This window comes from Sapajus apella, unplaced genomic scaffold (assembly GCF_009761245.1).
Source record: "Sapajus apella isolate SASKATOON/1434 unplaced genomic scaffold, GSC_monkey_1.0 scaffold6, whole genome shotgun sequence".
Classification (NCBI taxonomy): Eukaryota; Metazoa; Chordata; class Mammalia; order Primates; family Cebidae; genus Sapajus; species Sapajus apella.
The window spans coordinates 75,348,319-75,374,686 of NW_022436946.1; the positions used below are offsets into that span (position 1 = coordinate 75,348,319).

Below are 26,368 nucleotides of genomic sequence, written 5' to 3' on the forward strand. Positions count from 1 at the left end.
GCCAGGAGTTTGAGACCAGCTTGGCCAACATGGCAAAACCCCTTCTCTACTACAAAATACAAAAATTATCCGGGTATGGTGGTGTGTACTTGCAGTCCTGGCTACTCAGGAGGCTGAGGCAGGATAATCACTTGAACTCAGGAGACAGAGGTCGCAGTGAGCCAGATTGTGCCATTGCACTCCAGCATGGGTGACAGAGCAAGACTGTCTCACATGCACACACACACACAAAAAGAAAGAAAAAAGATTTAAAAAAATAGAGAAAAGAACACATACTTTTCCCTTAAGTTTGCAGGAAATTACATTTTTTAAAGCTCATTTTCCCTTCAAATAATAAAATGATTAAAAAAAGCATCTTGAATAATAATACTGTTACAATAATGGGGTTTTTTCTTTGTATGTTCAAAGGACATAATCTTCACTAATATAATTATTTCACATGAAATATCGATAGTAGCAGAATATGAATGTTTTTTTGATAGAATGAGAGCAAGAGAAAAACAAGGGAATAAGAATCAAATTCTGTCCTCAGGAATTTGAAAGCCTCAGCATCTATTTTGGAACTCATGGCTTTCACCACGTAGCAATGAGGAGAATGGGTGACTTGTGAAACATCCTCTCATGTTCCAGTGGAGAAAAACATGATCAGTGCATCGTTTTTGAATGGACTTTATTTATGGAAACAGTTCTCAGAGATCCTGGAATGTCTTTGCTCTGTCCTTCAGCTGCTGGTTTGAGGTAGGCTGCCACAGGTGGGTGGCAGGTTATTCAGAGGTTTTCTCTAAAGCAGTTTTCTTAAGTCCATGAGAAAAGGCCAGTGACACAGAGGGCTGTGGGCTGCATAAACATCTTCCTGCTAATGTCCTAAGTGTTTAACAGTGGAAGATTTCAGTTTTAGTTGTAGCACTATTTCCCAGAATTAAAGCTTGAAGTTTGAATTCGGTTAATGACAAAATGATTCACGAGGAGGTAAATTCTGTGAGAGACAGGCCTTTGTCTTGTTTTCTGCTTGATGCCTTAGAATAGGTCCTGAAATAATACTGGGCATGTAGTAGGTGCTTAATAAGTATTTGTAGAAAAAAATGAATAATTCTAAAAAACTGACCTTGATTTGTTTCAGAATCTGATGCACGAAATTACTAGAAACTAAAAACATGTGATGCCTTTTATTATGCGTTGACCCCAAGATAATCTTACCAAATCCCACAAAATGTGGCAAAAGATGGTATAAGGAAAAAAAAAATCTTAGTAGAAAGTATTTAACACAATAAAGGAGATACTACATAATAATAGTAATGAATATTTACTGGAACCATGTGATGATCTAAGTGGTTTATCTATATAATCTCACTAAATAACAGCTATGTATTGATGTGTGAATCAGGCACTTTAAAGTGGTGGTTGGAGACAGACTTTGCGGTTTAACGTTCCAGGTCTAAGTTCAGGTTCTGATACGTTCTCTGATAAATTCAGGCAAGTTGTTTACCTTCTTGGTTTCCAAGTGTCTATCTGTAAAAAGGGGGAAATAATACTCTCTGGGACTTATACAGTTGTTGTGAAGGTTAAATATATAATCGGTCCTAGAAGAATGCTAGGCATGTGATATCTGTCATTCTCTCTCTTGCTTATGGAGAACAGTACCTTGTGCAAAGTAGGAGCTAAATGTTAGCAGTCATTGTGTGTTACTAACATCATTCCCATTTTACAGATAAGAAAACTGATGCCCAGAGACTTGTTCAAGATCAAACAACTAGTGGCTATTGAAATTAAGGTTGGAATCTAGGTAGTCTAACTTGGTACCTTTTGCTCTTAACCTCTATGCCACTGTATCTCCTCAAATGAATGTACTGAAAAGCTATTTAACTCATTCTTAGTAATAACCTACTCCTAGAATTTGTTCAATAACTTTCAAATGATAGTTTGACACTGCTTGACTAGAATATCATTTTGAAGATTTTTGGTGAATAAGTACAGGTGTTTCTGTAAGTTATTAACAAAAATATGCTATTATTAATCCAGTTGCCTGATTAATTTTAAGAGCCGATGCACTAGAAAATGATTGCTGCTTTCTGTAATTTAGGCTACAAAAATTGTTAGTAACTAAAAATAAGCCTCATCACAGAGAGACCAGCTTTGCATTCATTTGACACTAGCAAATTATTTAAGTTCAATTCCCCATCTGAAGTGGTAGATCCTCAACAATGCCTTTAGTTTAGGATGTATTTATGCAGATTCTGTATGGCACAAGGAAGGGCAAGATCATCTTTCAGTGACTGTGTAAGAGGTTGATGCTTTTGAAAAATGGTTGAACCACACATTTAATTTAAAAAAGGGTGAGAAAATAACATGTATTACTAACAGTGCAGTGTACATTTAAGTAGTGGATAAAAAGAAATTGTGCTTGTTTTAATGTTGAATTGCCTCTTTAGTTGAATCAATGATATGATGATGAAAAGGATAAAAAAACAAATCAATTATCTAATTTCCAAATCTCCCCTCAGAGCAGTTCAGCTTTGTAAGTTTAAACAGCTTGTGAAATCTAGCCAAGTATTCCAAATACAGTATAAAATGAAATACAAACTTCAAAGAGGTGATTTTTCATCAGAAACTACAGCCGTTTTTCTTCCTGAAATCAGTCAAATAGGCTTATCCACACAGATGCAGGCCAAGGCCAAAGTGATGAACTTTTTAGCAAAATTAAACTGGACATGTTAGCTTTAGATAGTGCCTCTACCACAGTCATTCCGTATCTCCTCAGAGTCCCCACAGCACCACAGTGAACACGGGAGGAAAAACTATTTTAAAGAAACCTGCATTTCTGCTCAGAAGGCTCAGATATTTTTGAAGCTTCAATTCTATATTCAAATTTCCCCAAAATAATCTGAAAAGTTAAAAGGCAATTAGTATACTGAAAGCAGAATTTCTCCGCCATGGAGGTTATGCTTTCTTTAATTCTTTTGTCAGTCTCTTTAATTTTTAATCTGTAGCACGTATTTTTGAGACTCCTTTGTATGTCTACTTGGCAGTTATGGAGCTAAGGTGTCAAGAATGATTCCACTTTTCAATTTTTACGTAGAGTAATCATACAATTCTTGATGCATGTTTGGCTATGTATGGGGGCAATTACTGATAATAATATTAACATTAATTTATGCAGAATAAGAGAAATAGGTTTAATTTGGATATTCCAGGTCAATCAGTGACTAGCCTTTATATATTTAAAATGTGTGGCTCTGTAAATCAAAAAGAAAAAAATTCTCATTTAGAAATAAATCATGAAATACTGTTTGGTTATCTTTAAAGCAGAGCAACTTTTTGCTAGATATTGTTCTAGTTCTCTGAAATCTCTCCAGTAGACAGCCTTAGCACCTCTGTTACCTGCCTCCCTGAGCTTCAGTCACATTCTTACAATGGCAGCTCTGGCCACAGGTCCTCTGTAGGAGTTACTGCTTTAGCAGAAAATGCCCTTCCCCTCCTATGGGCTGGGTAAACTCTCTCTTACTCTCACAGGCATGGTGTTTCAGACATATGCCCTTACAAAACAGCATTCTGTTTGCTCAGAACACTTATCTAAAGTTGTATTTACACATTCATTAGCGAGGTAATCTGATGAATACCTTTTCCCTGTATTAGACTACAAGAGGGTTAGAACAATGTTGGTTTGTTTCCCAGCTTTATCCCAAGAATCCACAGAGTGCCTGGCATGGAGAAGGAAACCAGCAATCAGTAGTTAGAGAGAAAAGAAAGAAAGACAGAGATGGGGAGGGACGTGGGGGTGGGGAAGGAAGAAAGGAGGGGTAAGAAAGAAAGAAGGAAGGAAGGGAGGGAGGGAGAGAGGAAAAGAAGAAGGGAGGAAGGGAAGAAGAGAGGAAGGAAGGAGGGAAGGAAGGAAGGAAGGAAGGAAGGAAGGAAGGAAGGAAGGAAGGAAGGACGGACGGGCAGATGGACGGACATGAGCAGGGCTGGGGAGACTCTCTAGTCAGACAGGATTCATGCCAGGTTAGGCAACTCATCTGATGCATGAAGATAGAAGGAATCAAGGTTAAAAAATGAAAGGAAAAATAAATTTAAAAAGAAGTCAAAATAAATAAAATTGAGGATATTGGACAGGGAAAGGGAACTAATTCTCATTGAGATCTATCTTACTCTAGGTACTTTATAAACATTTCAGTTCAATGACAATCTTATGGAACAGGGATTTCTGAATCTTTGTTCAATAAGATCCCACCCGACACTAATGTCCTTCATATTATGCCATATTTTCTTCACTCATCTAATTTTTTTTTCTTTATGACTTAATTTTAATTTAAAATTATTTTCCACAGGAACTTATAGCATACAGATAATTAACACAGGCTATCATGTGCCAGCTATTTCTCTAAATACTTTACGTGTATTACCTCATTTAATCCTTAAAACAACCCTGCCATTATTCCCCCTTTACCAACAGGAAACACTAAGGCTAAGAGTTACAGAGATAGTATGTGAGGAAGCTATGACTCAACATAGGTGCACTCAAATTCAGAATCCTTGTGCTTAATTGCTACCTGATACTGCTTCTTTGTAGAGCAAACAGATTATTGAGCAATTTAAGTAATTTGTCTGAGCAGTTTTAATTATTCTGACTAAAACGGTTTACTAGGACATACCCATTACAAGCATCTCTGCCCCCATCTGGTAGTGTTGACTGACAGCTGGTAGCATCCCAGAATCCTGGTCACACCTGGCCTGTCTTCCTATTCTCCCAATGATCACATCACCAGTGACTGGACATGACTGCTGCAGCCCTAGCTGGGGCATGAGTAGGGCTGGGGAGACTCTCCAGTCAGATAAGATTCAGGCCACATTAGACAACACCCGTCCTGTGCATGAAAACAAATATCAGAGCCAGGCAAAAAAGTTTCCTGCTGAAATGTTAATAATTTGGCTGAAATAATAACCATCTCAGTAATAATGCATAATGATTCAGTTTGATAAGATTTTTTCCTTTGATAGACCTTGTCAAGTTATTAAATCTTCTTTTTGGGAAGAGTCAGACCCTTCCTGGTTCTGCTTCACATTTCTACTTCTTACTGGGAAATAAAGGGCTGAATTTTGGATATGATTCAGAACATCAAAGAATGTTCAAGTTTAAAGAGTGCTTGGAGGTCGTGAATATAACAACTGCATTTTATAAGAGAAAACTAAGGCCCAGAGAGGCATTGTAAGAAGAATGAATGTTTCTTTCAAATCTTAAAATGACTCAGAGAGAAAGACACCACAGAGAATAAACGTTTTTTATGTGCTGCCTTCACATTTAGTTACAAAACAGAGAAAACCAGTGGGTAAATTATTGTTGCTATTAATCTTTTTACTCATTTTTATATTATATTCATCTGCCATAGAAGTGAAAAAAAAAGAAATGCCTACTCTGCTAAGGGAACATGTGCTCATGGGGTAGCCATGGGCCAAACATAAGAAGCTCAGTGGGGAGATGTTCAGGTAGGTTTATGTGGTCTGTACCACAGATACTATCTGATTTATAGGCTTGCATCAAGTTTAAGTAGATAATAAGGCCTGATGAGTATTTGTTGAGCGAATGAAAGACTGCATAAATTAATCAGCGGGGAAACATACATGAGATATCTCTCCTCTGAAGTGTATGGAACAGGCTGGAAGAAAACAGTATATAATACGTGTTCAGGGAGGCCGATGCTTAGTGGATAAATGTCTCTCCAAGGAGGACCCGCTTGTAAGTTGAAGAGAAAGTTTGGAGGCTTAGGATTTAAACTAGGACAACTTCTGTGAATACAACATGCTTGAAAGAGTTGGAAATCCAATTTCAAACCCAGAGCAAGGGTGTCCTTTACATTTCCCTAAAGCAGAAAAGTGTCTCTGGAGAAAGACACATGGGCTGGAACAGCGGACTCATTCTGAGTGGAAGCAGAGCCCCCAGCTGTGGTGGGTTGGCAGTCTCCACTCTGCCCACCCCTTCTGTCCTGCTTGCTTTGTGATGATCTGGGAGCCCTGCCAGCCAGAGTCCCTGGGGGACGGGGTTCAAGCAATCAAGTGTGCCAGGGCTTGGCCGCTCCTCCTCAGCCCAGCTCCTACTCACTCGCCAAAAACACTGAGGGTTCCGTAATGCTCAACAAACATCAAATTGACAATATTGGCAAAATTTCCAGACATGTCAAGGCCTTGTTTCTTAAAATACAGTCTCATATATGACAAGTGTGGTACCGAGTTAATGAGTTTTTGCAAGTTTTAGATATTGTATGTCTTACAATAGAGCATGAAATCTGTTCTGGGTCTGAAACAGTATTACTAATGTTAGAAGTATTTAACATTTCTTTTAAAATACTGAAATCACTTGAAGTTTCAATCATGTATAACTTCAGGCCAACAACAGCAACATCCGTATTTCTCTAGCATACTGTAGCTTTCTTTTGTTTATATGACAGTTTTCCCCATTAAACGATAAGCTTCTTGACGGTAGGAACTATGCTTTACTTTTTTTAAAAAAGCTTTCTTGAGGTATACTATACATACCATAAAATTCACTGATTTTAAATGTACCGTTTGCCAGGTGTGATGGCTCATGCCTGTAATCCCAGCACTTTGGGAGGCTGAGGCAGGTGGATCACTTGAGGACAGGTGTTAGAGAACAGCCTGACCAGCATGGTAAAACCCCATCTCTACTAAAAAAAAAAAAAAAAAAAAAAAAAAAAAATTAGCCAGGTGTGGTGGTGCACGCCTGTAGTCTCAGCTACTCGGGAGGCTGAGGCAGGAGAATTACTTGAACCTGGGAGATGGAAGTTGCAGTGAGCCGAGATCATGCCACTGTACTCCAGCCTAGGTGAAAGAGTGAGACCCATCTCAAGAAAAAATAAGTAAATGAATACATGTATATTTTTATGATATTAGTACAGTTACAGAATTGTACAACTATTAACACATATTATGAAATCATTTCTATTACTCTAAATAGAAGTCCCTGCTCATGTGCCTCCACTCCCATTCCTACCCCCCAGGATTAGGCAACCATGAATCTGTTTTTGTCCTACTTATTTATGAAGCTTCAGTGCCTCAGGAAATATTTGGTCCTTAGTAGACACTCAATGAAAGTTTATTAAAATAATGTCTTAATTAATGAATTAATTAGGTACAAGGGACATAGCACTCTCTGCTCATGAAATCCAACTTTTTATTGTATGCCAAGTACTTTAATCTGGCATCATCTTATTTCATCAGAACAACCTTGTGAGGTGGTCAGGGCAGGGTGATACTTTTTGAAAATGATAAAACAGATGTAGAGAGAGTAAGTAATATGCTCAAATTTCCACATTGTAAGTGATAAAGCTATGCCTTTTGACTATATAGCCAGTGTTAACTCCATCACGGCCAAATTAGGGTGATAGAATATCGAGAAAACTTGGGGTCTACATAAACATATTTGGACCTTTATGTAGAACTTAAATAAAAACTCCCATTATCTTGAACTCTGAATTTATTTGATGTAGTAAAATAAAAAAATGTTGACTTTAAAATGAGGTTTACACATGCATAATAACAGAGAACTAAAAAGAGTAACACACATTTTTCTCTTGTGAATTGGCAAATTTGAGAGCACGCAGTTTTCTGAGGACTTCTTTGTGTGGCCAGTTGTTCAGTTTTGTCCTTCATGTTGGGAGAGGATGCACAATTCACCCGCTTTTACATAGCCAAATTGGTATGGGAAAGAATTATTAAAAGCCTTACAGAAGAAAAGAAAATCACTTTTTATTGAAACATACTTTAACTTGATCAAAATTATATTTATTTTGATAATGTGTGCTATATTTACAGACATATGCTTCTGTGGTAGAGGCAAGCATAACGTCCCTTTAAATGTGGTTCTGGTGGGTGCATGCTGTGAAGGTTTGTTATCCTGTCCCTCAGGACAGATTCTTGCTGGTTCAAGCAAAGGAAGACATAGTTCCTTGCCCGAAGTAAAACTGACTTCAGTTGGCAGCTGAATTTGTCCAGGACTTACAGAATATCACACAGGAGCAAGTCCTGCTTTCCCTGGATATCCAAAAAATTGAGGACAGAGTGACTATGAAAGAATTTTAAAGCATCTCTGGGTTCGTGAAGGACTAATTCCTTTTTATAGAGCATGATTTGTAAATTACTACAATAAAATTTTGCTTTATTTCTTTAAAACCTCAGCTCTTATGAGTAAATTTATCAATATAAATAGTTGTTTTTATACATTAGCTATTTTGTTTGTACTCTCAGCTCTCTGGAGACTTATAGCTCCAGTTACAGTTACAGCCACAGTTCCATGTCAATTATGCAAAACACACATGAAAATGTGAGCAAATTACAGAGACAAGCAAATTCATGAACAAGAACACATCTGTATGATGATAATGTTAAGACTGAGTCAGAGAATTTGAAAACTAGAAGTCATCAAGCCCAAAGATGAGAAATACCAAGGCTCTGAGAAATTGAATTACATGTGGAAATTTAAGTTGAGGAAGAGGGGGACAAGAAAAAGATTTTGACAAAAGTCAAGAATTTGTTACAGAATTTGTATTTGAATGAGTTAAGTAGATTAATTTAAAAAAATCAGATAACTGAATATAGAATATAAAATATGATATTTTCTGTGTTATAATTTCACTTGTAAGAGACTGGGAAAATCATAAATTCATCAGTTCAAAACTTTGCATGTGATGCATTTTAATACAACATCTAATTCTATGCTACCTTCCCTCATTTTAGGAAATCCCCTCACTTACATCTTTGAATTAAACTCAATGTTAAAGTTGAAGTGTTTTTCTTTCATTCATTTTCTAATTAATTCTACAATAAATATTTACTGAGTGTCTGCTAGGGATCAGGCATTCTGTGCTCCGAGACTAGAGGTAGAATAAGTCAGATGAGCTCCTTGCCCCCACAGAGCTTTCATTCTGGTGGGAAAGTAGATGAGGCACAAGAAAATAAAAAAGTGAGTAAAAATTTCTGATACTGACATAAAGAAAACAAAAAATGAATACTAGGATAGATAATAGGTAGTTATTTCAGATGAGATGATCTGGGAACTCTTTTCTCTGATCTTTTTTTTTTTTTTTTTGGGTGACATCAAGACTCTGGTTGACTCTTTTTGGCTGTGCCAAGTTTGAGAAGACTCTCAGAGAAGTAAGTGAAAATGTCAAAAAGGCTTCTAGTTGTGAGTCTGGAGATTGGAGCAGCAAGTAAAAAAGGGGCATTATCAGAAGAGGTGGGATTTGAAGACATAGCATTGACTGAGACCATTTAAGGGTACTCATTAACAAGGCTGAGAAGGGTTCTCAGCCTTGGGATGCATGAGAAGAAAGTTTCAAGCAAGCTGATCATCTGCACGATACTGCTTTGAGGTAGAGTGAGAGGAAGGCAGAGAAGATGCCATTGAATTTGGTACAGTGAGGATTTTGAATTTGACAAAAACAGTTTCATTGAAAAGATGAGAGTAGAAACTCAGTAGGAATGAATGAGAGTGAATGGGAGATGAAGGAAGTGGAGACCATCCCTCTGAGAAGTTTTGCTATGAAGAGGAACAGAGAAATAGGCATAAGCTGAACGGGGATAAGACAGCCAAGGTATTTGTATTTGTTTTGGTTTTAAAGGAATATATTAGATCATGTCAAAAAGCTGATGAGAATGATGCAATAGAAAGGAAATAACTAATCAGGCAAAGAAGAGAAGATTTGATGCAGCTGCCTGTGAGTGCTAGAAGTACACTTAGCAAGGGAATGAGGACCCATTTGAGATACATGGTCATAAATTTAAAGGGATATCAGTCAGCATGATTATGTGATTTTACCAATGTTTAGTTTCTTAGGCACAAGACAAAGATAGGAGAAGGCCAATATATGGATTCAGTTAAAGTTGGAAGCTTTGCTGAGAAAGGGGATTTATTGCAAGGGAGTATCATATTGAAGGTATATGGAATTTATACTGGTTAAAACAAGGAAGTGAGTATATGAGCAAGGTGATGGGTATTGTCAGTGTCACTGTATCTGAGGTTTCAATGGGCCAAAGATTTAGTGGGACTGGGAACACTTAAGTGAGTGTTGCTAGAATAAGAAGTGAGATGCTCAAAACCAAACTTTCACAGTTGACTGCCATTGTTGATCAGTGGAGTGAAACAACATAGCTGAACTCTACAGGCCACGAGAGCCCAGACCAAAGAGAAAGAGCCTCTTGTTACCAAGATGGAGTACTAGGGTCCTTCAGCATAGGATTTGTCCCTGTAATTTGGGAAATGCTTAAAGAGGAGTTTTGAAATTAGGGGATTCCTTTAAAGATATGGCAATTATCTAAAGCACTTCTGATATAACAGCTAAAAGGCCAAAGTTCAGATCACATTTGAAATCTCATTGTAACTAAATATTTTGGTTTGGAGATCTATGTACTTTACTAATTGTGTGACCATGGGCATTTTATGTAGTTTTATTGAACTACTCTTAATAAATGTAGGGTATCGCCCACCACTACCACTGTTACAACACTATCACCACTGTCGTCATGACCACCATCACCATTATTACTGTCATTACCACTACCACCATCATCAGCATCATCATCTCCTTCTTACCATTATCATTGTTGTCATCATCAATCGTTATCACCATCATCAATCGTTATCACCATCATCACTGATACATATAGGTTGCCGTAATTAATTTAGGGCCTTTCTACTGGCTCTGCATGGAACACTCTGCCCCTAGATGTATGTTCAACAGATTATCTGCCTTCATTTCAAATGTTACCTCCTCAGAGAAATCCCATAACCCAAACTAAAGAAGGACCTTCATGCCTCTGACACATTTTATTCCTCAAACACCCAGTTTTATCTCTTACTATTATTATTATTTACAGGTAGTATCTCCCTTTGTCACCCAGGCTGGAGTGTAGTAGTGTGATCATAACTCACTGCAGCCTTTAACTCCTGGGCTCAGAGATGGTATACATTTATTTTTTTACTTGTTTAATTACATTTATTTGCTTGTTTATTGTTTCTATAGACTCTTTCAAGAAAAAAATTCTATGAGATCAGGGACCTTGCCTAAAACTAGAATGATGACCAGCTTATAGTAATGATAAATCAGTATTTGTGAATGCAAAGGTAAACTGTAACATCCTCTACAAATAGCTACTATTATTTTTAGAAGGAGACACACGATCTCAGTGTAATCAAATTAAAGAAAGTAGCAATTTATAACTCAAAGAAATGTAATTGATTTATACGTCATATTTTTTGCAGAATGATTTTTACTTATTTTTTAAGAGTCTCAAGATTTAGGTTTATTGAGTGAAAGATAAGTAATGGTCAACTCACTAGAGTTAATTTGAAACAATCAAGTAGAATTAATTGCCTGTGACAGGTGACAGAGACTGACCTAACACAATATGGTTAGAAACAAGGTGCAAATCTCCAGAAGAAAAAGGGTGCTGCCTCCTAATCTCCCTCATCCCCCCTGCTGCCAACAGACTGGGAAGTTCATCCTGTAAGAATTACGGATGGTATCCCACCAGAAGCAAAGGCATAATCCTTCAACAGATGACAGAAACTAATCAGATGCAGAGAGAAAAAACATTTCAGTTAGGAAAGCCTAATCTCATGGCTCCCTTTGGCTCTTATCTGTAGTTATCATAATATCTCTTAAGGTAAGTCCTAATGTAATTAAAACTTCTAAATCCTTAATATGGTAAGTTCTGTCTAGAATTTTTAAAATCTGAACATCTGAAGGTGATTTTATCATACTCCAAAATATATTGGCTTATTAAAAATTCTTATTTTTCTCCTGTCTTGTTATTTTCTTGAGGGTAATTACTCAAGAATGACATTGAATTTGTTTTTCCATGTTCAAACCTGTCTTAAAGCAACGTAATTTAATGTTTCATAAAAATCATAGTCAATTGGCAGATATATCTTAGTTGAGAAAGACAATGTTATATGAATTTTCAAGAAACATTTTCAGGCATTTTCAGAAACAGTTTTATATATTTTATATAAAGCACAGAAAAGCTGATAATGCTAACAAATAAGTCAAAGTAGATGAGTTTTTTGAAGCGATAATAGTTCAAAAAGAAAAATTACAAAAACTCTCTTTAATTTTATATCATATATAATTTATGCAGGATATAGACGCATTTTAAGCTACCGTATTTGATATGATGTAGGACAGGGTGTCCAAAAATGCTAATTCCTAGGCTATGTAGGTCTTAAAATAGCAGATAATCAGGAGGATGTACATGAAAATAAGTTGTAATAAAACAAGTATGGGAAATTGATTAAAAAAAGAACAGCTTTCTCTCTCTTTAAAGTTTGTTTTTAAAATGAAAACTATGTAAGCATCTATTATAATTTTAAATTAAGTGTTTATTTTTGTCAAAGTGATGCGTGCATATAATTGAGAAAGGCACATAGTTTCCTGCTCCCAAGTCAACTGATTTAAAAAAGAAAATCTAAATAAGACACCTATTTGCTTCTTCTCAGTTATTCAGGTTTAGGCCTCATCTATCGTCTTACTATTAGGAAGATGAGGACATGGCTCCCTTTCTTCTTATCTCCCTGCCACCCTCACCACACACACACACACACACACACACACACACACACACACGCACGCACACACACACACTCATTTTCCATGTCCCAGCTCTCACTCACCCAAAAGATTTATGATTCATATTCAATGTTTCTATTATTAAGACCTTATAAACTCCATTCTTAGATAAGACAACTAGTGAGAAGAGTAGAAGCTAATTGGAAGCTCTGTTTAGCTAGGTTGGCTTCAGTGTAGGGCAGTCTGGCTGGGTCTTTTCATGAGGAGCTCCCCACATCCCCTCTGCCTTTATGTAGTCAGGTGTTTATTCTTGGGCTGCAGATTCCTGAGAGAAGGCTCTTCCAAGTCCTGGTGGGTGTTTTGGGGGTCAAGAGAGGGAGAGTTTACTCATAATGTATTTAATTAACTTTCATTTACCTGCCTGTTTTCAGTCTAGTATTCCTCGCCCAGCTCTAGCCCTTAGGGACTATAATCTGGAAGCTGTCTCTGGCAGGTCTTCCAGAGATTCCTCCTCCAATTTTTGCCAAAATATGAGGCAAAGTGTGAGGCAATTGCCTCACCTGCAGAGTTGGGAAGGGGTCCTAGGTGTCTAAATGCCTGTTAAGCGACTTTACAAGAAGGCTTTTGTTTTAGCCTCACTTCACTTCCACTTCCAGAGGTGCCTGGAGCCACTGGTTCCTGGCCTTTTGGTCTGCAATATAAATCAGGTTTCTTGGCTTTCCCAGCTGCTGACTTAGGATTTAACTTTCTAGGTTCTGCTAAGTCAGTTACCACTTGTCCATATGCTTTCCAGGGTTGTTTGTCTTCTCTTTTATTTCTTGTGTTCTAGTGATTTCAGATTTTTTAAAAACCTCTTTATGTTCATTTGGTTGTGGTTTCAGAAGGGGCTCAGAGGTTAATGTATGTGTTCAACCCACTATCTTTAACCAGATATCCTGAAATTTGATTCTTACAAAAGTGATTCAACTAATAATCAAGAAAAATGTAAGTTTTCATATGAGATATTCTAGTAGTAATTCATTATGACACAACATTGGCCAATATGCTACAGATTCAGAGAGACAAACGGTGTAATAAAAAAGTAAACTTTAGTTTCAATAAAATACAGATTCTATTATTTTTTAAAAGAAGTCATTTGTCTATATGAATCATCTCTTTAAACACAAACTACCATCCAGTTAAAGTGGGCAATAAAAAACATCAGGCATGACAGTCTGTATGCTTTTATACAAGGACCAGACAAATATATAATTACATGAAAGTATAGCTCAGTTCTGCTGTAATAAAAGAAAACCACAGTCAGTGATGGCCCATTAACTCTAGAAAACAGAGGTTAGCAAACAAATGTTAAAGTTCAATGTCCCTATTACTTTAAGTATGACTAACAGTGATTAAAATAGGAATTACATGATCATAGATTCACAAGTGTCTTTTCTAATGTATTAAGACACAGGACAGCTTGAGATAGCAGATTCAATTTAAACAAGTAAACCAATGGTTTACTCATTCATTTATTGCCTTCAATCACTTGCACAGCTGGTGTGAACATTTGTTAAGTTTTAAATGAACAGAAGCCAAAGTGTGTTGCAGTTATTAACTTATGAAAGCAATTAATGTAAACAACGTATGCATGAACATTATCACTCAGTAGTACATATGGTTAATTAAAGTTTAACATAAATTAGATCTATTTAACCTCATTTCAAGGACCATTTGCATGTTTCATTTTTTTTTTTTTTGGAAAATGTCCATATGTCTTAACTAAGGTGATTAATTGTATTATGTTAATGGCCTCAAAAAATTAGCTAAAGCCTCTTGGTTTATTACTTAGTTAACAGCAAACATGGCACAAATGCTCTGTTTGTTTTCAACATGATTTAGAAAGCCAAGACTGGCTAAAATACACAAAAGCCAAATGAAGGATCAGTCTTTCTGGAATTAAGTCGCATGTTTTACATTTAAGGAAAAACTTCCTTTGTAAGTTTTAAAATAATAAGACGTAGTTGCTCCTCTCAGATGAACTTGCTATTAAATAAATTTAATACATTAGTGGATATATTTTCTCTAGGTTTACTCTATTTATGAAATATTTCACCAATTAATTAATAATTAATGTTGCAAATATGTGTTAAGTTCCTACTCCACATAAGGAACTCTGTTCAGCTCTTTGATGAGACAAAGGCACACATATTATGTTTTTGTTAAATATGACTTCTGCAAAGATGACTTAAGAAAGCTTAAAAAATGGTCATTCATAAAATGAGACAAACACTATACAGTAACATCAAACGTAAGAAAAGGAGGAGAGCACAAATAGTTACCAGTTACGAGGAATGAGCATCAAATCTTACCTTAAACTTCCTGACAGTTATGGAATAAAAAAAGTTAAATTACATAAGTTTCTTCTAAATAAAAATGAATAAAATGCAGTCCTTGTTCTTGATACTTCTTGTCACAAGACTGTGTTTAATATTAACAAATATCTACCTAATGGGCTTTTTGATATTCTTTATTAATTTAATTATATCTAACAAATTGTACACATTTTAAATTATCCTGGGTAAAATAAGCATTTTTCATATTCTGGATTTTGCATGTTTTTATCTTGGGCCATTTTCCCTCTATCCTATAAACCTTCTGGTTCAAACTAGGGTACTTTATATATTCCATTTGGCATGACTGCAGGCTTATAAACTGACAACTTTGCAGTTTAAAACCACATAACACATGAAGTTGGTTTTGCAATTCCAAAGACAAGGTTCTTAATTAATATACTTAGGATGTTAATGGATAAGAGACTGTGCCAGATATTTCCATGTGCCCAGACAATTGAGAGTGCACCTCTTGGCAGTTGCTTTGTGTGCCCGAGGGAGGTTTAGGGAGTGGGCAGTTCACATTGTCCATTTGGTCTTATTCCACCAAACTTTTATTTTTTTCTTTCTATTGGTTAACTGACGAGCTTTCAGCACTTCTCTTTATCCACATCAACATGGCATTCAATCAATATTTACTCTCAGCTCAATCCTACAAATATAAAAGGGATCTTAGTTTCAGTACCACATTTTACAAATCAAACTTCTCAATGCATTGAGAAATTAAAGGACTTGTTTATGGTTTTACAGCTAGTTATGAGGAACCTCTGTCATGGGTCAGCATTTATGAGGTTAGGATTTTAAAATATGGTTTATAGGACTGATTAATTATATAATCATAATGATCTCCCTCTACTTCTATACACATGACTTAAGGACTGGGAGATAGCCTGAGGATATTTGTGAGTCTTTAAATACAGAGACCAAGTCTTACTTATCTTTATATCTCTAAAGCCCAGAAGAGTTCCTGGCCCAGAATGTTTAATAAATCCTGGTTAAGTGAAAAATTAATGAATAAAAAGAGCTTATGGGCACCTGCAGAGTACAGAACTGTGCTAGGTATATTTATTCTAATATCTAATTTTCATAGGAATTAGACTAAGAATTACTTTTCCTCATAGATATACATGGAGACATATTAGGGTCTACTCTATACCTATATCACTGTCTACTTCTATCTATCTATGTAGCTAGCTAGCTAGCTAGAGATTTGTTTTTCTAAAATAAGGCTTATTTGGAAAAAAAAAATAAATTTCCCATGCTACCACAGATCCAAAATCTATGGGGCCTTCTGCTTACAATCTCCCATACTAAAATTAATTTAAGAGACTTTTCTTTAAAAATTTATAGCAAGGAGATAGTTAAAAGGCTAAAAGAAAATTATTCAACTCTAAGACTATTCCTATATAGAAAGGATTTTAGTATGAATATAACCCATATAGCAATTATGAAACACATTGCAAGGAATCTACAAGATTCCTCAGAGTTTTCTACAGAGTCCTTCCAACTGCGTATAGTTCCTACACCACTGGGCATGTTTTAGAACCTTTTTTTTTTTCTATATTCAAAGAGTACTCAATAAAATATCTGTGTAGTATAACTTGCTAAAAGGAAAGTTGTATTACTAATTTAGCCAGTTAAGAGTAACAGAAGCCAAGAAGTTCAGATGTGTTTTGTACCTAAGGACCTGCCCCATGTTAAAGAGATTAATATGAAGTCACAGGTTTCTTCTCGGGTAACCGTACCTGTTTGCTTTTAATAGAGACAATACTTTTGTTGCTTAAATAGTTCTCAAACAGTATACATTTGTTAGCATGTAATTTTTCTGTTTTCCCTCCTTTTCATGTATTTATTCTCTAGACTAGGTTATTCAAGGATCACATGTTTTTCTGCCTGTGATGTGTAGAAGCTGTTAGGTACAAGAATGGGAACCAATGTTTACTGAATACCTGTTATGACCAGGAACAATGCCTAGAAATCTGTGAGTCCAGAATTATCTATCCTTTGTGAAAACAAGTGAATAAAAAACCATTTATATTGGTCACCTATAAATGACTGCAAATTAATACCAATATGCTTAATTAAAATAATATAGATTGGTAAATTCAATTGAATCTTAGAAAATTCAATTAATGGAAGCAATAAAATATATAATTCTAAAGAAGAATACAGAGTATGGTTGAGTTTATATCCATATTACTTATATCATGGTCTTTAAATTGTTTATTTTCCAACAGTAAGAAGTTAGATTTTCTTATCTACCTACCCCATTTTCTCATTTCTCTAGATTGACATGATTCTGTTTTGAGACACTGAATTTATTTAAAACTCTTACTGTGTTCGTCTCATTGTCACCTAGATTAGGCCAAAAGCTTTTGTTTGTAGAAATCTCTAGGCTCTGCAAAAATCACAGGAGAACACGTGACAAAGACAATTCATCACAAAATAAGAGATGACTTGCTTCTCTGATTTGTAGTATAAACAAATCAGTTTTCCAAAGTGAAATATGAGCAAGTCATATTTTCTGAAAAAAATTTGAAGCTTTGTCATAGTTGAAATATTTGAGAAGCTCAGTGGGACTTAGTCCAAGGGCATTTGCCACAAATTAAAACTACAGAACTCCGGTTGTAAAACTTTTAGCATTTCCACATGGCTAATAAAGAATCACTAAGTGCTACTGAAACACCTATAAATCCTCACCCTTATCCCGCAGTGGGCCCAAAGTTAGCCAGTGTTATACAACTTAATTCCTTGTGTCAATGTTTTGTGAGGCTTTGATTTTTATTTTTTAAATGCAGCTTCTGAGTCTTGACTCTGTGTAAACATCTATCAAGTAGTAAGAATGATTTGTTGAACTTAAAAGAAGATAAGTCACCATGGTAATGATAAATTTGTTAGAGCACAACATTTGTTCTTACAGGATTTTCAGGAAAATACAACTCTTATCTTTCCCTTAAAAATATTATATAAAGAGGATTTTGAACTTTCACAATTACAAGGTTGCTTTTTTTTTTTTCTTCAAAGAATTAAATGAAAAATTCTAAGGAACATTAATGTTGTTGGTACCCCTTAGATATTGCTCATTGTCTTTCAATATAATTTGAAGACTAGGGAGTCATTAGGTAACCACTGTACATCACCAACTATATGATCAGAAATCATGATTATAGTTAGAAAGTACACCAACTTCTCGAAATTATAATAAAGTGCCAGATAGAGAGAAGGGAAGTGGAAAGAAATGATGCTTTAGCAGACTTTGTGAACTGATGTTTTCCATAAATAATGTATATGCATGCTAGTTTTTAATACAGTATAGCTTTTCATAGCTGATTCCTTGCAGCAGTAATACTAATTAACCTTTTAAAGTCAGTTTTTTGTTCCAAACTGATAAAATTTGGTGGTGGCAGAGCAGTTTATCATCATCTCTGGTAGTTCATGGGATGAATGAGAGTGGACTCCTGAAAGCAAATAGGTAAGCAAGCAGACTCTCAGCCTCAGCTCTCAATCCCCTACCTCCAGACTGCTGAGGAGAACAATCCTGCATCCACCTGAGGCGGAGATGCAGCCTCTTCTGGCTCCCTGCTATTTTTCTTGCATTCCAATGTCTGTTTTCACAAAGGTAGACAGGGTAATCTTTATACAACATTAAATGGACTGCATATCTAAGTTTCTAAGTGTAAAACTCTTCGGTGGCTTCTCATTACATTTCATATAAAATGCAAAGCCTTTGTCTTGGCTTACAAAATTCTCTATGATTAATGACTGTCACCTTCAGCAGCAGCTGCCCTTTGCCCATAAGGTTCCCATTGCAGCATCTCCCTCAGATTCCTAGAACTACTAAGCAAGGTCCTTCCTCACACAAGTTGTTCTTTCTACCCAGAATCATCCTTCCCTCCTGCCTGGATGGTGCCAACCTTTAGATTTCAATAGGCCCACTTTTCTTTTTACCCTTGCTGTTGAACATATTTATTTTCTCCCAAAGCCTTTATGAGCTCTGCTTCCGTATTTATTGAGTTATTGCTTTCTCTTTTGTATCGCCAGTGTATTATATACTCCATAAGGCCAGGCAGTGAGGCCATATTGCTTAGAACATGCCTAGAAGAGCAAGTGGCACATACTGGATGCTTAATTAGGAAATAGTTGAATGTATAATGAAGTCTTTGTGGATTTGTTCTGATGATGTTGGCCTCTTAAGGACATTATTAAAAGATACAAAAGCAACTAGTTGAGATATAAAGCATTTAATTAAGTCATTCAGATGCTAGGCAGCTGTTTTGACTGATTTTTATAAACATCTTTACTGAGTTGACAGATTTGGATTGAAGAGTTCCATCTGGAAACTCATCTAGATTTCCAAGGCTCCATATATATTATCTTGCCTCTGTTCCCTTCTCACTCATTTATAGGACACTACATGAGAACATTCTTATCCAGAATGTTGGTTATACTTATTTAGATACATTTCTCAGAAACAAATCATTCAATTATTTCCCGTAAGAGGTGCTAATGTTTTACTGAGAGAGAATTAGCAACAGTAGGTCCATCTATTTATGCTATATATTATCAAATAAACATAAACATTTTTATAGTTTATAAACCTTAGGACGTTTTCAGAAAATGGTTAATAGATTCAGAAAATTATGCCCTAAAATGACACATTTTGAGAAGAACTAATTGAACAGTAGAAGGATACTCTCTTTCTTGTTTATATGAATAATTTTTTAGGGAACAAAAGGAAAAGAAAGAAATAAGATAAGGAACGGCCAGGAGTCCTTCACCAACTCATCCCTCATCACTCCTCACCTATGTAACTCAGTGTCCTGGGTTTAGTACCAAAAATTCCATATCTCAAGAAGTCTTTGGTTTGTAGGCAAACTGAGACAATGGTTGCTCACCCTATAAGGGAGGTGGAAGTGATGAAGGTATGTGTGTGGTATGCAAGTGGAAGGAGGGTGAGAGAGGAGAAGAATTCTGCGTAGCTCTGGGAAGGGAAGGCAAGGGCCTTCCACCCGCATGAGAGCTCTGAGCATGAAGAGTAGATTTCAGAATAGCACACTGAACTAATTACAATGGCAGAGATGTGCTGTTGATGACAATAGGCTTGTGGGGTCTGGAAAGGCAGAATGATGCTTACAACTAAGATGGGGATGGGGACCCACTTGAGAAGGCACTTTTATCTTAGTCTTCAATGTGAGGGGATGACCTCTAAGTAGGATTTTGGTGACCCTAGTTTTGACTTTTAAATAAAATTACTGACCTGATAGTTCCAATATTAATTTCTGCTCAGAAAAATTGCTATTTCTGCTTCCTAGTTTCCTGTAATTAGTTCAAAGTGTTATTTTGAAATCTATTCTTCAATCTCAGAAAACTAAAAAAAATCTGTCATGATTGCACATCTCAGCTGCATTAGAAGTTGTTATAAAAATGACTGGTAGATCTCAAGTGAGCATGTTATGGTGTATAAGAAGGTGATTAGAAGATGAATTATAAGAAAACTTGTTTTGACATTAATATTCTTTAGAAAAAGAAATCAAAATGAAACATACTAAAAAAATCTCCCAAGTTAAATGTTATACATGTAACCCATAAAGTGTTAGCAAAATGTTCTCATTTAGTAAACTATGATTGAATTATTTCAATACCTTTTTCCAAGCTTACCTTGACCTGAAAGGGAAACCATTGTGTTAAAAAATTATCCCCCAAGACAAAAAATGTTTCTGGTTCTCTTTTGTTTAAAAATGATGTAACTCAAACAACTCACTAGCAAGGAAACAAATAACCCAGTTAAAATGTGGGCATGATCTTAAGTAAACTAATGCAGGAACAGAAAACCAAATACTGTGTGTTCTCACTTATAAGTGGGAGCTAAACACTGAGCACACATGAACATAAACTTGGGGAATAGTAGACACTGCAGACTACTAGAGAAGGGAGAGAGAGAGGCAGATTTGGGTTGAAAAACTACTGATTGGGTACTTTACTCACTACCTTGGTGCAATACACCCATGTAACAATCCTGCACATGTACCCTCTGTCTCTAAAATTAAGGTTGAAATTTTAAAAACTGCAAAAAAAAAATGGGGAAAGGATTTAAAAAAATTTCTCAAAAGAAGACACACAAATGACCAGCAGGTATATGAAGAAAAGCTCAACATCACTAACCATCAGGGAAATGAAAATTAAAACCCTAATGAGACATCACCTCACACCTGTTAAAATAGCTATTACCAAAAAGATAATGCTGGTGAGGATGTGGAGAAAAGGGAGCCCTTGTACTCTGTTGGTGGGAATATTACAGTCATTATGGAAAACAGAATGTTTTGAGGTTCCTCAAAAAAATAAACCTAGAACTATCACATGATCCAACAATTCTATTTCCAAAGGAAATGAAATCAGTATGTGGAAGAGACATCTGCACTCTCAAGTTTACTGAAGCATTATTCATAATTACCCAGATATAGAATCACCCTAAGTGGCCATCAACAGACAAATGGATAAAGAAATGTGTCCTGGCTGGGTGCAGTGGCTCACACCTGTAATCCCAGCACTTTGGGAGGCTGAGGCGAATGGATCGCTTGAGGTTAGGAGTTTGAGACCAGCCTGGCCAACATGGTGAAACCTGACTCTACTAAAAAAACAAAAATTAGCCAGGTGCGGTGGCAGGCACCTATAATTCCAGCTACTTATTGGGGTGGGGGGCAGGCTGAGACAGGAGAATCGCTTGAACCCAGGAGGCGGAGGCTGCAGTTGGCCAAGACTGAGCGACTCCACTCCAGCTTGGGCGATAGAATGAGATTCCATCTCAAAAAAAAAAAGTGTCTTTTATACACAATGTAATACAATTCAGCCTTTAAAGAAGGAAACACAGTCATTTTCCACAACATGGATGAACCTAGAGGACACTATGTTAAGTGAAATAAACCAGGCACAGAAAGATTAATACTGCATGATCTCACTTTTACATGATATCCGAAAAGGTTGAACACATAGAAGCAGAGTGTAGAATTCTGGTTACTAGGGGCTGGTGAGAGGGATATGGGGAGATGCTGGTCAGAGCATACACCATTTCAATTCAACAGGAGGAATAAGTTCAGGAGATCTATTGTGCATAATGGTAACTATGATGAACAACAATGTGCTACGTACTTGAAAATTACTGAGAGCAGGTTTTATATATTCTTGCCACAAATAAAGATACGAGGTAATGGATATGTTAATTATCTTGATTTAGTCAATATACAGTGTATACATATTTCAAAAATCATGTTGTATACCATAAGTATATATAATATTATTTCTCAATTGAAAAATAAAATTAAATAATAAAGATTGCATAAAAAGTAGCATATTCTACAACCATCTGATCTTTTATAAACCTGACAAAAACAAGCAATGGGGAAAGAACTCCCTATTTAATAAATGGTATTGGGAAAACTGGCTAGCCATATGCAGAAAGCTGAAACTAGACCCCTTCCTTATACCTTATACAAAAATTAACTTGAGATGGATTAAAGACTTAAATGTGAAAACTAAAGCCATAAAAATCCTAGAAGAAAACCTAGGCAATACCATTCAGGACTTAGGCATGGGCAAAGACTTCATGACCAAAACACAACAAGCAATGGCAACACAAGCCAAAGTTCACAAATGGGATCTAATTAAACTTCAGAGCTTTTGCACAGCAAAAGAAACTATCAACAGAGTGAACAGGCAACCTACAGAATGGGAGAAAATTTTTGCAATCCACCCATCTGATGAAGGGCTAATATCCAGAATCTACAAAGACTTTTAACAAATTTATAAGAAAAAATAAATAACCCCATCAAAAAGTGGGCGAAGGATATGAACAGACATTTTTCAAAGAAGACATTTATGCAGCCAACAAACATGAAAAAGGGCTCATCATCACTGGTCATAAGAAAAATGCAAATCAAAACCACATTGAGATACCATCTCATTTAATGATCACCAGTTAGAATGGCAATCATTAAAAAATCAGGAGACAACAGATGCTGGAGAGGATGTGGAGAAATAGGAATGCTTTACACTGTTGGTGGGAGTGTAAATTAGTTCAACCACTGTGAAAGACAATGTGGCAACTCCTCAAGGATCTAGAACCAGAAATACCATTTGACCCAAAGGATTATAAATAATTCTACTATAAAGATGCATGCACATGTATGTTTATTGCAGCACTCTTCACAACAGCAAAGACTTGGAACCAACCCAGATGCCCATCAGGGATAGACTGGATAAAAAAAATGTGGCACATATACACCATGGAATACTATGCAGCCATAAAAAAAGGATGAGTTCACGTCCTTTGCAGGGATATGGATGAAGCTGTAAACCATTCTTCTCGGCAAACTAACACAAAAACAAAAAACCAAACACCGCATGTTCTCACTCGTAAGTGGGAGTTGAACAATGAGAACGCATTGCCACAGGGAGGGGAATATCACACAACAGGGCCTGTCCGGGTGTGGGGACCCAGGGGAAGGATAGCATTAGGAGAAATAGCAAATGTAGATGATGGATTTATGGTTGCAGCAAACCACCATGACATGTGTATAGCCATGTAACAAACCTGCACGTTCTGCACATGTATCTCAGAACTTAAAGTATAATAAAAAAGTAGACTATTATAAAACAGATAGCTAAAGCACAGACAGTAAAATGATATTATCATCTATTAAATAAACCACTAGGATTCACTGTTTGCTATATGTTTAGATATAGGATGTCTTTACATAAAACATGGCAAAAAAAATAGGAAATTGATCTTAATACAGAATTGGGGCTAGCACCTCTAATATTGTTTGAGTGAATTGCTGGTTACATACCACCAAAAGCTGTAAGTAAATCGATTTTCTTGGCCCTGTTCTCCCCTACCCACAACCTTTTTTGGAGGAACATTCATTAACTGTACCAAGAGTTTGAAGTTGAGGGAGCCACACGTCTTAAATTTTTCCTTCCATCCTTAACTGATAAAGTTAATATATTCAGGTCATAAAGCCAAGATAGTTTTAGGTTCAGTGATTCAATGAGTTATGAATTGCTGATATCCAGCTTTGTTTTGGTCTACTGGGAAATTTGCTGACAAAAATATCTACTTCAAGACTCTAGGACAAAGATCAGTCAACAAATTTGGAGTATCTGTTATGAGTACTTATTAATAAATACTTATTGAGTGCCTACAAAGAACCTAAAATGGTTTATCTCAGGCAATTATTGCAACAACTTGGTGAAGTAGATTCTCTTATTTTCCACATTTTACTGAGGAGGAAACTGAAGCTCAAAGAATCTCTCATGCAAGCAAGATCATACAACTAGTAAGTAGCAGCGTCAGGATTCAAACCCCGATACTCCTATATATTCCCTGATGCTCTCTGATACACCACTGTCTTGCTCTTTGCCACTCACTACATACTTGGGGTTTCCAGAAACGCCCCTTGTCGGCGATGTCTTGCTCATCTTCTACTCACCCCTAACATGCTATTGAACCCAGTCAACCTTCACATTATTTTTTAAACTTGCCATGTGTATTCTTATTTCTGTGTCTTTCTTCATGTATTTGACCATCTGCTTCTCCTAGCTATACTTCCTGCACAGTGTCTTCTAATGAAGCATTTCCTATTCAATTCTAATCAAATCTTACTGCTGTTTCCTTTCAATTCAAGCAGCATGGCTATACTGATTTTATAACATGATTATTATTCCCTATGTTATGAGGTCAATCTTAATATGGAAACTGGGGCTGCTTACTCTAACTCTTGTTTTAGTCTGTCTCCTCCTCTATCCCTTCAGCCCAACTAGACAATAAGGCCCTTTAGGGCAGGGCTTTGTTTCCCTATTCTTTGACTTCACTAGGGTAATATCGTTGTGTTTCTTCATGTTTCAGGTGGTCCAATAAATCCACCTGATTATTGTTGAATTGAGTTTAATTAAACACATAAAGAAGAACATTTAAGATAAATTTTGTTCCCAATTGAATGTAACTCAAATGTACAGCCCAAGATTACATCTATTGAAGCCAGATCAATGCTGTGGTAGCAAGCAGACTTGACTTCCTAAAGAAGATGGCTGATCCATCCAAATTTTAGTGTGTGGCAAAACCACTATACTTAGAAAATCAGACAAAATACACACATAAAAGAAAAATATTTCTAAAAGACCATTAACATTATTCTGAGCAAAAATGTAGAACATAAAAAAAAGAACATCAGGCTTTTTCTTCACTCAAAGAAATGTCAGGAAAATGTTAAAGGTTAGAGTTTCCTGATTCTGAAATAACACCTGAGTGGCAGAAGTCTTCAGAAAGAGGCTTTAATGGCCACCTATTAATAATAGAGCAAGCTATGGGGAATATAAATGATCTGTATAGGGTCATGGTTCATCTTAGGTGTGTATTCCAACACTCTGGCTTAGAATTCTCTACTACATTTAAAGGGATCAAATCATTCTTTTGATTTACCAATAAAGAAGAGAAGTACATCTTATAACACAGGAGGTCAGGCTGACTGGAAGTGAGGAAACAGGCAGAATACACCCCCCTTTTTTTTGGATACAGAGTCCTGCTCTGTCATCCAGGCTGGAGTGCAGTGCCACGATCTTGACTCACTGCAGCCTCCGCCTCCCGGGTTTAAGTGAGATTCTCCTGCCTTTGCATCCTGAGTAGCTGGAATCAGAGGCACCCACCGTCATGCTTGGCTACTTTTTGTATTTTTAGTAGAGACAGAATTTCACCATGTTGGCCAGGCTGGTCTCAAACTCCTGACCTCAGATGATCTGCCCACCTTGGCCTCCCGAAGTGCTGGAATTTCAGGCATGAGCCACTGTGCCCGGCCCCATTCTCTTACATAATGGAGGTAGAGGCAGTACTGCTGCAAGACATTTTTGGTGAGCAAGAGGGCCCCAGCTCTGGATTGTGGTGGACAGTTGCTGGGCTTAGGCTCTTGGCTCCAAGTAATAGACAAATTCTAAGTGGAATAAATTACTTGTGAGCTCTCGGAGAGCACATCCATACTAGGCATGGAAAGTCAGAGACAAATGACATGATTGGTCTATAACCAATGGCAGGCTTCTTTCAACACTGGCTGATGCTTTTTCTGAAATCCAAGCCTACCCAGAACAGTTTGCCAAAATCTAGGCATCGGATTTCCTGAAGTTATATATTTTTACATTCTGATTTTTATTATTAATTTTTTTTTCAGAAAAGGAGTTCAGCCGATTAAGAGAATAAACTGTGAACCAGATGTCTAGGTTTGAATCTTGGCTACACCATTTATTAGCTGCTTGATTTTGGGAACTGAACCTCAGTCCTCTGTTTCCTCATCTGAAAAATAGAATATATAACTGTATCGAACCCATAGATTTGTTTTGAGAATAAGATGAGTATGATACCAAAAAACATTTAGAAAA

At 36.4% G+C, this 26,368-nt stretch overlaps 1 protein-coding gene across 5 annotated transcripts in view; it reads right to left on the minus strand.

Annotated features, from left to right (window-relative positions):
- Positions 1-26,368, minus strand: part of KCNQ5 (potassium voltage-gated channel subfamily Q member 5) — a 594,633-nt gene that overhangs the window by 261,868 nt on the left and 306,397 nt on the right. The gene's annotated exons all lie outside the window — the stretch shown is intronic.